At 47.6% G+C, this 12023-nt stretch overlaps 1 pseudogene; it reads left to right on the top strand.

Annotated features, from left to right (window-relative positions):
* The first annotated feature begins 10761 nt into the window (after positions 1 to 10761).
* On the top strand, positions 10762 to 11661 carry LOC102528167 (ferritin heavy chain pseudogene; annotated as a pseudogene).
* The last annotated feature ends 362 nt before the right edge of the window (positions 11662 to 12023 follow it).

Here is a 12023-nt window from a genome sequence, read left to right on the forward strand (position 1 = left end):
ACATGGGCCTTTCTCAGACTATCTTAGAAATCTGGAAGGCATTCAATTATGTTACAAAAACAACCCAGGGGGGAAACTAAGGCCCCCCTCCCCTTCTCCAGCCAATCCAAAGGAGAGGAACTTATCCAGGAGAGGACTGGCAGATAGACTTTACCCAGATGGCATCCTCCCAGGAATATAAAAACCCTTGTGGTTTTTATTGACACTTTCACTGGATGGGTGGAAGCCTTTCCAACGAGAACCGAAAAAGCTCAAGAAGTCATAAAAATATTATTAAAAGAAATAATTCCTCAGTTTTGACTTCCAGGGTCCTTGAAAAGTGACAATGGCCCCCCTTTTGTGGCTAGGATTATGCAACAAATCTCTACTGCCCTAGGCATTCGCTACCACCTCCATGCTGCCTGGAGGCCTCAATCATCAGGAAAAGCAGAAAGCGTGAATCAAACCTTAAAAAAATTCCTGGCTAAGCTTTGTCAAGAAACATCAGAACCATGGACAAAGCTCTTACCCATAGCCCTCCTGAGAATCAGGGTGGCACTTAAAGTGGGGCTAAGGCTCAGCCCCTTTGAAATGACCTATGGTGGACCCTTGTTATCCTCTGATGTACTGGTGGACTAAGAAACTAGTGAGCTCACTAAATACCTAATTAATCTGGGACAAGTTCTAAAGGCAATTGCAGAATATGGAAATCAGGTTTTTACCAAGCCCCAGCCAGGAAACAGGTCCCATTCAGGTTCAACCGGGAGACTTCGTCCTCCTAAAACGTGGAGAGAAGGATCCCCCTCTGACCAACTATTGCCCAAGTGGAAGGGGCTTTACCAGGTCCTTCTCAGCACTCCCACTGCAGTAAAGTTACAGGGGATCACTAACTGGGTACATCTTTCTAGAATTAAACCTGCCCCTCTCACTGAGTCTTCACAGGACACAGAGGCCCTTGGACCGCCAGAGGAGCCCAGGTGGACAAATGAGCCTCTTCAAGACCTGAAACTCTTATTCAACAAGGACAAAGGCACTTCACAGATCCCAGACTGAGTACCATTATTTCCCCTTGTGCCTGCTGTTACTCTTGTCCACCTGTTAGAGCAGGCAGATAGCTAGATATAAGCAGAAAAAAGGGGACACAGACCACATGGCAGGAATTGGGCAGAAAGGAGGGGCACAGCCCAAATGCAAGAAACCAGACATCATGTAAGCACCAGGGGTCCCTGGGCAGAGAAAGAAAAGCAGGAACCTTTGGGCTGATAAGGGGTCACACCTTTTGGGGTGATGAGTGGCCTGGAGAAGAACAAAGAAAGGTGAGAAAAGGCAGGAATCTCCAGTGTCCAAATGTAACTTTTTGCTCATTATGCCCTCATTTCAATAAAATCAGTCTTTCAGTTTAGAAGTACCCATCATGCATTGATGCCATGACACTTCTGATCCAGACTAAATAAGGACAAAAATCCCTCCTCCCTTTGGGAAGGTGGAGTTGAGATGATAATCAGGGAATATGACCCCAAACCCTTTCCTCCCTGGTCAATATTCTGCCCATTCATTTTTACACTGTATGTAACCAACTTGACAAAGAAACACAGGGCAGCCGCTCACCTGAGCCTGCCTGCTCTCCCCTTGAGAGTGTACTATCCATCCTTTAATAAATTCTCACTTTACTTATTTAACCACTACGTCTTGTCTCTGAATTCTTTCTGGGACGGGACAAGAACCTGGAACACCAGCCGCATCTACCGGCAACACACCCACACTAACTAACATGCTCTGGTGGATTTGGATAGTTATTGTCCTCCTCAGCATCCTGCTCACTCTCACAGTCTTATCAAGTGCCGCTTTAACACCTCACCCATACCTGACAGCAAACTTCTCCGCCCCTACTGGGTTTAATAAAACCCGCCCAAAATCTAAGACACCCCCACAGCTCTTATTCTTCCTCCTCCCAAAGAATGCTAGGGACCATACTTCCGTCCTTACTTGTTCTTGTCTTATTTATCCAAACTCTTTGCTCTCAAGAGTTAGCATGGAAAGATAACATAATAGGCAATAACTTGGATGATTGCCAAAGGAGAAAATCTCTCTGCTGGACTTGCCATCACAACCCACCACCCCAGGAGATATAAGCACCACCCTCAAGGTCCATGTAGTCAACAACCACACTGTGTTCTCAGCTTTTAACCAATCTTCTTTTAATTACTCTAGACAAGATTTCTCTTTAATTGTTACATGGGAGAGGCCCCCTCCACTCTCTTGCCACATCACACCTCCCTACTCAAAGCCTATAAATATCACCAACACCTCCCTCATCTGCAAACTCTAGGATGCACGCCTTGTTACAATGATACCCACAAGGGAAACATAGATCCCTTTTCAGTCCTTGGGGCTCTAACAGAAATCTAAGCCTGCCCCTGGATATCTTTAAACCTATAAATTGGAGTGATATAGTGGGCTGGCCTATTTACACATCATCCTGCACCCCTAACAACACACATGTATGCTATGACAATTCACAAACTAATGCCAACAGAACTTCTTGTGCTGGGTATTATATCAGATATCCCCTTAGTATGGCCCTCTCTGACTCTAGACCCCCTCCTGGATACTCCAAACCAAAAACTAAATCCAAAATACAGATGGAACCCCTCTGCAACTGTCTCCCACCTCCGAAAATTTTTCTCCAGCTGTATAACCAAACCAATCACACACTTTTACCAGCACCAGCTGGATTATTATGGCTATGTGGGGCCCCAGATAACTACCTCACAATGACCAAAGCCATTGCTCTCTCACATCTAGACAACACACTTCACTATGGGGACTGCATCTTGGGAACTGTGGCTCCAGCCCAAATAACCGTCCTCAATGTGACCCACATGAGACAGAAAAGGGCCTTTAGTCTGGTACTAGCGGGAATTATAGGGACGGTAGCTGCAGCTGCCCCTTGGGGAGGATTTGCCTATCATGAGGTAACCTTGAGGGCCCTGGCCTCCTCCCTGGATAACACGCTGAAAAAAACTAGAGACACTCTCACACTCTTACAAAAGTCCCTAGGTTCTCTGGCAGGTGTGGTCTTTGACAACCATCGGGCCCTAGACTATCTCCTAGCAAGCGAAGGAGGGCGTTTGTGCAGCCATAAACAAAACATGCTGGGCGCGCAGGGTATAGTTCAAGTGGTAGAGCGTATGCTTAGCAAGCACAAGGTCCTGGGTTCAATCCCTGGTACCTCCTCTAAATAAACAAACCTAATTACCTCCCCCACAAAAACAAAAACGAAAACAACACAACATGCTGCACATATATTAATGTATCAGAAGAAGGAGAAGTAAACAAAGAAATTTATGAAGAGGATTCCTGGCTCCACAGGTACAACCAGGAAAACAGGAGTGGACTGAGACCCATAAGGGATGGTTTCCAGAATATACCTGGCTTCTTCCATTTCTAGGCCCTGCAGCCACCATATTTCTCATCTTTCTCTTTGGCCCTTGTATTTTTAACTATCTAGTAAAATTTCTATCCTCTAGAATACAACAACTCCAGCTTCAAATGATGATGCAGCGAGGATTCCGACCCACCCCTCCTGAAGATGAAGACCATCAACATCCACTGGACAAGGCCTCTGACTTCTACTCCCCATGCTCCATTCCTGCCACTACTAACAACCCCAAGACCTCTATCTCAGACAGAAAGCAAGGAGATCTGGACCCATAGGTAGGGACTATGTCCATGTTCTGCTTGAAGTAGTTACAGAGACTGACCATCATCCCTTTTCCCCTTAAAAGAGTTTAAGGGTCCAGACTCCTTGAGTGGGAAATGTTAGAGCAGGCAGATAGCTAGATATGAGCAGAGAAAGGGGGACACAGACCAAATGGCAGGAATTGGGCAGAAAGGAGGGGCACAGGCCAAATGCAGGAAACCATTCGTCATGTTAGCACCAGGGGTCCCTGAACAGAGAAAGAAAAACAGGAACCTCTGGGCTGATAAGTGGTCACACCTTTTGAGGTGATGAGTGGCCTGGAGTCCAACAAAGAAAGGTGGGAAAAGGCAGGAATCTCCAGTGTCCAAATGTAACCTTTTGCTCATTATGTCCTCATTTCAATAAAATTAGCCTTGCAGATTAGAAGTACCTATCATGCACTGATGCCATGACACTTCTGATCCAGACTAAGTAAGAACAAAAATCCCTCCTCCCTTTGCAAAGGTGGAGTTGGGATGAAAGTCAGGGAATATGACCCCAAACCCTTCCCTTCCTAATGAATATTCCACCCATATTTTTACACTGTATGTAACCAACTTGACAAAGAAATACATGGTAGTTGTTCACCTAAGGCTGCCTGCTCTCCCCTTGAGAGTGTACTATCTATCCCCTAATAAATCCCCACTTTACTTTCTTAACCTCCGCATCTTGTCTCTGAATTCTTTCTGGGATGGGTCAAGAACCTGGACACTGGCTACATCTACCAGTAACAATATCACCATCTGCTTCAGGCTGGTAACGTGGTTGAGGGCAGATAGTCCAATATGATCCCTTCGTCACTGAATGCCCCACAGGCCACAAGCCCACCAAGTTAGGGTGAGATCATTCCTTTAGAAATCCTGACAATAGCAAGGACTCTTCAAAAGAAGACACCACCACGCTGGCCGCTCTCACTGACTATAGTGGCTAAAACGGCTGGCTAACGAAACTGAATTCCCCAACTGATTTAGAGGAAGCAGAAGTTATCACCCTGAGACCAACCAGTGGCACACTTTGGGTGTCTGAAAGAGGGAAGTAAACTCTGCTTGGTAGATGCAAGCCATACTGGGAGATGAGAGTATGGGGAGAAAGCTACAGGTCTTGGTTTTACCCCACGCTTCCTTGCTAGACCAGGCTACCCAGTACTTTCTCACCAAAGCAACAGCACTCAGCCATTAAGCAATACAGAAATAGCTCCTCCAGAAGGAATCTGATCAAAGCTCATTCAACTGTCAGTGCTCTATCTGGTTATGACAATTCTTACTGCTCTGTAAAGCCTGGGTGCCAGGGTCACTGGTACATCCCTCAGGCCTAACCCTCACACAGGTGCAATGCTGTAAAAATACTTCTCCAGCCCAAGATTGCACCACAGGGTGGAGAAGCAGGGACTGCTGGAGAGCCCTGATGGAAAGGCTCAGGCCAGCGTCCCACTGAGTTTGGGTGGCAAAGGGATCAAATCCCCTTTGTAGGCAATGGGATGTCTGGAAGCAACGTCTAAATGATACTTGCCCCCCCCCCCGATTTCAACATCAAATAGTACTACAAGCTAACTGGCCTTATGACTGCCCATCTGTAAAACCCATCTGGTCACAGGGACTGTGCTCCCCTGTTTAGTCCATGGATTGCCCTACAGGGTGAGGCCAGAAAGACCTAAACAGCATCCATAAGCTCTCCCTTAGCCCGGGATGTAAGCGTGCCAGGAATCTTTGTGTGCTTTGGATGAACTCCTCCGGGAAGGAAAGAATGGCCACTCATTCCGTTACTAAATATGCCCTTGATGACCCTAGGGAACTCTCAACAATCTGTTCCACCAGCAGCCAGCACCACAGATACAGCTCAGTCCTCAGGGAAGCCTCTAAGTTTTATCAGGCTAGCCCACCCCCAGCCCATGACCAATACCCCAACTGCTCAGCCACATGGTAGAATCACCTGCTCCTGAGTGACCGCCAGTCCAGAGGACATCTCCCCTGAGTGCGACAGAATCATCGCTGGAGAGGATACCATCCCAGACGGTACCGCCCCAGCCCAAGAGTTCACACTGGAGATGTCTGGAGCCTCCTATACCTGAGATGACAGTTCAGGCCACATCACCACATTGGAGACCTAACTCCTCATCTAGATGGCCCCACTCCCCAGTTTACATTGTGAGATGCTGTAATGGGGACTAAGACTTTCCAGAAACAATAGCCTAAATGTGCTGCCCTGATGGAACCACAGGATGACCAGCTGTGACATTATTTTGCAGAATTTGCTGAGTGCTTGCTGGCTGACCTACCCTATACCAAGAGGCCCATCAGACTGAGTTTGTCTCCTGCCAACAGCAGGATAGCATTGTCTCCTATTTTCCCACCCAGGGAGGACAAAATGTGCACTCCAAACCAGACAGCTCCCCAGCCTACAAAGGATAAATGTTGCTAACGTCCTCACCACTAAGTCTGATGCCTTAGCATCAGGGAGCGGATTGTACTGTAAGCACCTGAGAGGTGTTTTTTTTTTTTTATTGTAATGCAAGTGCCTGATCTTAAGCTTGGGCAATCCATGTCAAAGAAAGAAACTCATTGTCAACTAACTACACAACTAGTTAAGGAGCCAGGCTGCCCGACCCCTGAAGTTTCCTTTGTTTTAGAGGTCTCTGGTAGACTTAGATAAGTGACCATTTGGCCACTGGTTTTTCCCTTCTGGCATTTTAATTCCTGCTCATGATTTAAACTCACCAATAAAGACTTAACCTGTCAAAGTCCAGGAATCCCATTCTGGAACCCCCAAAAAAGCAGAACTCCAGGCCTGTACTTAACTCTCTCTCCACCACGACCTCTGCTGTGTGGCCCCACACATGCCCTGTGTCCTCCAGGACCTGGGAGTAATGAACCATGTATTTTTCCAAGTTCCTTGATGGCTGTTACTGAGGTACACCTTGCAATCATAGTAAAAACCACAACGGCAGGTCCAATCATAATATTGGCTCCCAAAGGGACAATGTCTGGGCCAGCTTCCCCAAGCAGTATGGCCCGGGTGAGGGCCCCAGGTATTTCTAGCCAAAAGCATCACTACTGATGGACTGAGTCCAGCACAGACAGTAGAGCAGCCCTCACCGCCAAGACTGCTGCTGTTTACTTTCCTCCTGCAGTGGTTCTTCCACACTCCTCCTCGGGTCAAACTGGTCATTTGATAAGCACTAAGTGGTCACAGGACCACCGCTAGACTAGAATCCTCTACAAGAGAACCATAGCCACATGAGACAGAGGAATCATTTGAACCCCTTCTAGAATGAAAAGTACAACCGAGGTACTGGATTTTTGAATCAAACATGCTCAATCATAAAATAACCATCAGGAAAGCATTAAGGACCAGTGACAATCCCCATTGCTCTTTGGGTTAGTTTCCACAAGAAATGGATCTGAGTCCATTGCTGGCCACTAAATGCAGACATGGATGGTTTCTGACATACCAGCCCCATCCATCCCCCCAGATTCAAAAATCAGGTGTGAAGAACTATAGTCCACATTTGAGAAGTGTTGGTTTCATTAAGCCAAAGAGGTACACATAACCCATAAGCAATTATTTGGAATTTATGTGCATCAAACTATTGAGAGATGGAGAGGAAAGATGATCTTCACAAGACCTCATGAAGTGCAGTCTAGTTGAACATAAGCATACACAAATATCAATGGTTATTTGGAGAATTGACCAAGGGACAGGAGTTCAGGAGGTGCTAAGTAACTCTCTAGAAACTGATTTTAATCCTATGTGGAAAGGCAACCCAAGTCTCTGTTCTACCCCTAGGGTGAAATATTGATTACCCTCATTGAAAGAGGATGACATATCACAAACTTATGAATAAATGTCACCTATAAATTAGACCAGCAGAATGCAAATCGAGAACAACCCAGCGTGGGGCAGGGCAGGAGGGGGAGGGGGTTGGCCAGCACATGAGAGTGATGCACAACTTAACCCCTCCCTCATCCCAGCCAGGGTCAGGGGCCTGACAGCCCTCTGGCGAAAAGGTTTGTTCAGTCTCAAACTATAGCCCTTTGTGATTTTTTAAAGTTTACTTAAACTCACTTCCTAGTAGCAAGAGGAGACTGCTCTGTGCAGTTGGGTAGGAGAAACTTGGCCTTGCTGAAGGTTAGAACTGTGCCGAGAAAGGGGGTGGGGTGTTACCGTGCTGCTACAGAATCATAACAGCTATTTCCTGCTGCGTCTGCACCGCTTGCTTCTCCCACTATGTGAAGCTGGGAGAGGCCTCAAGGAATTACATGACCCAGTGTCCTGGTTGCACCCCATGTTATTGAACAGGTGGCTGAGGTCACCAGGGGTAGTGCTGAGAGTCAGATCTGACTTGAATCCAGTTTCCACAGCATCTTGGGCAAGTAGTTTATATCCTGGACTTCAGTTTCCTCGTGTGGGAGATGATAAGACCAATCCTACCTCACAGCATTGCGAGGATTAGCGAGAATGCAGGAAATCACCCAGTCTGGGGAGGACTCATCACATCTTTCACTTACTGTCTGGTGACAGAGCTGGGACTGGCTCCCTGATCACCTTTATTAACCGCTGCTCACTGTGGCCAGGCTCCCGAACCCCGGGCTTCTCGGAAAGCACTGCAGGAACTCTGCCCAAAGGCGTCCCGGGCCTGTATCTGGGGGCTGAAGCCATCTTCCATCCCCACAGATGTCTCTAACAGGTTGTTCCAGGCCTTTCTGAGCCCACTTTGGTTGCTCCTTTCTCTCTGTGCCCGTTTCCAAAGGTGAAGAATTGCTCAGGGGAGGAAGTGCTCGGTGCCTGGAGTGCTGGATGGTGTAGGGGACACAAACAGATCTGAGACTCACTCACTTCTATGGGTCTCACAGTCCACAAGGGCAGACTGAAGGGTACAATCCCTGGACCATCTCCTTAGCTCTGCCACCACTTCTGGAACAGCATCCTCCTCTTCTGGGGAGCTGCCCCACACAAACACATCCTCGGATTATGTGGTCCCAGGGGGAGCCCCTGTTCCTACAGGACCCACACCTCCCTCACCACAGCTGACTTGACCCGCCCCTGGTGCCTCCTGTTGTTGGCTTAAAGTCAGGCACCTGAGGACTAGGTGGAGTTTGTTCCCTGGCATTGAGGGAAACAGAGAACCTTATTTCTTGTGCTTCATGTGTTCTTGAGCGATTTCTCATTCCACTCTCCATGAGGGAAAATGGGAGCAGGACGGAAATATATTACTGATGACTTTAGCACAAGAAATAGAGCATGATGATTCAGCTCTGTCTAGACTTTTTAACTTTGGGATCTGCATTTCCACCAAGAGGAAATGCTGTAAGCTTACAGTGGCTTACACCATGGGTATCACCCAGAGTCATCCAGAACTTGATTTGACTGGGTAATTAGTCAGGGTGAAACCAAGGAGAACCCTGCAGGGTCCTCCCAGGTACAAAAGCCCCTCTGTGTCCTCTGTCTCTTGTTTGCAGAGAAACTGCAGTCTCCCAGGCTTCCCCTGAGTCACAAAAGGCTGACTCAAGACTTGATAATTGAAAGGATGTGAACACGTGGTGATAAGGATGGCAGTCAAGCCTGGAGGGCTGATGACAGTTTCAACAGGGAATCAGCCATGCAGCAGCCACAGAAATCTTTAGCTCCTCCCTCAAGGACAGCGGTAACAGTGTCTGATGCACTTTCCTGAGTTGTTGTGCAGATACTAAAACAGTGACGAGAGAGAAAAAGCTAACCCCAGACTACAGCCATGACATAAGCTGCTCCATCATGCACAATTCCAAGAACTGGCCTCAAGGAAATGGAGCAAATCAACCTCGGAGTTGAAGATTCACTTACTTAAAACAATCAAGATGATGCTGATCAGACAACAGCATAACCAGTTTTATGGTTATAGGAGCTAATTGTGCTGTTCTGTACCTACCCCCACACACCTTCAAAAGCTCTTGCCCCTAATCGGCAACGGGGAGTTGGTTCCTTGTGACATGACTCCACCTTCTTCCATGACTTCCCCAATAAAGCTATCTTTCCTTTTACCCAATACTTGTCTCTCAGTATTGGATTCTTGAGCAATGACCAGCCAAACCTGATGACAAGAGTAGGCTAACTGCTGTAACAAATATTTTGAGTCCTTCTGACTTAAAATAGTAAAATTTTATTTTTTGATCTTACCAAGATCCAGTGCACATTGGTGGTGCAGGTGATAGGAGGATAATCTCTCTATGTCATTCAAAGGCTCAGCAAGGAAACCCATATTAGAGCACGTCTGAGATAACTGCAGACCTGCTCAGCAGAAGAGAAACAGAACAGGACACAATCTACCTAGAAGAGGTATACAGAAGTCCTCCAATGTCAGAAAATGCCAAGATTTTGGCCTTTACTATGGTCCATGTCTTACCTGCAAGCTTCAAATCGTGTGTCCTAAAGAGAGAAGACCATTCCCTAATGGACACACTCTGCCCTCCCATTTGGAGGAGAAGGCTATTAGTGAAATGGACATCACAACTGTAGATCAGATCCATTCTAAGTACCTAGGCCAATCAAATGAGTCCTTTATTCTCAAATATGAATGAACAAATGTTGGCCAGATATTTGAGTAAAGTAAAAGAAGATCATAATGAACAAACAGAACTATTTCTGGAGGATTATATATATATACACACACACATACATATATATATGTATGTGTGTATATATATAAATATATTTATATATTTGTATGTATATAGATATATAAATAAAATATAGGAAACAGAAAAGAACTTTACCAAAAAATCCATATTCACATTCTTGGAATTTTAAGGAAGACAGTGGGTTTACAAAATGAGAACAGAGTGCTAAAAAGGGAGCTATTTGTGAACTAAAGTCCTCAGAAAATATAGCAAAATAAAAAACTTAATGCCTGATGCTCAGGTCAAAGTCGTCCTTCCTCACTCAGGCTGTGATGTAACTGTGTTTCTGCCTGGCCCCTTTAACCCCACCCCACCCCCGACCTCTTCCGGGTAACGGACCCTCTGGCCCCGCCCCCTCGGCCTCCCTTAGCGGCCATCATTTCCGGCCCATCCCAGAGCCCACACCCGGCCACCTGCCTGCCGGCCTGAAGCCCGCGGCCTTCAGCCACCCTCATCGGCCATCCTGGGGACGGTCCGAAGCGGTCGCCGCCGCCTTCACCCCCGCCGCTGCCCACTTCGCAGCTCCTGCTTCGGCGCCCCCCTCATCCTGGCCTTGGTGCCCCTGCCGCCAGCTGTGATGCCGGCGGGGCCCTCACAGGTACGCCAGAACTACCACGCTGAATGCGAGGCCGCTGTCAACTGTCAGATCACCCTGGAGCTCCACGCCTCCTACGTGTGCCTGGCCATGGCCTTCTACTTCGACCGCGACGACGTGGCCTTGAAGCACTTCGCCAGCTTCTTCCTGCGGCGCTCGCGGCAGCTGGGGGAGTGGGCCGAGAGCCTGATGCGCCTGCAGAACCAGCGCGGGGGCCGCCTCTGCTTCCACGACATCAGGAAGCCAGACCGCGATGCCTGGGAGAGCGGCCTCCAGGCCATGCAGTGTGCCTTGTGCCTAGAGAAGAGCGTCAACCAGACCCTGCTCGACCTGCACCAGCTGGCCAGCGACAAGAGCGACGCCCACCTGTGCCACTACCTGCAGCGCCACTGCCTGAACCAGCAGGTCGAGTTCATCAAGGAGCTGGGGGACCACATCACCACCCTGCGCAAGATGGGGGCCCCGGAAGTCGGCATGGCAGAGTACCTCTTCGACAAGCTCACCCTGGGCGAAAGCGACAAGAACTGAGCCTGGACTGGAGTTCCCCGTGGTCACGGGGTGACTTCCCGAGGTCCCCCTGCCTGGCATGCATACGGCAATATTGCCCTTGCAAAAAAAAAGTTCACTTAAAAATTTTATTTATGTTTTGTTGTTTCCAGTTTTGCCATTTCTTCCAGTAAAGTTATTGATGCCTATATAAATAAAGGTCTCTGATTAATTTGTGTGTGCAAAACCCTAACCTGGGATTGGGCAGGGGTTAAAATAGTGGTCTTCACTGTATTTGAAATGTGGACCATTAATTCTGGGTAGCAGTTGGGGGCCTTGGAAGCCAGCATGGCAGAGTACCTCTTTGACAAACTCACCATGGGTGACAGTGATAATACAATTGAGTGTAGGGCTGGCTTCCCGATAGACACAGGTGTGACTTCCTGTGGTCACCAATGCTAGGCATGCATGTTGCCCTTATGAAACATCCACATGTGATTTTTTTTTTACTTCAACTATATCATCTTACAATAAAGCAACACGGTACCCCTCAAAATGTATCTCAATAGAA

The sequence above is a fragment of the Vicugna pacos genome, chromosome X (genome assembly GCF_048564905.1).
Source record: "Vicugna pacos chromosome X, VicPac4, whole genome shotgun sequence".
NCBI lineage: Eukaryota > Metazoa > Chordata > Mammalia > Artiodactyla > Camelidae > Vicugna > Vicugna pacos.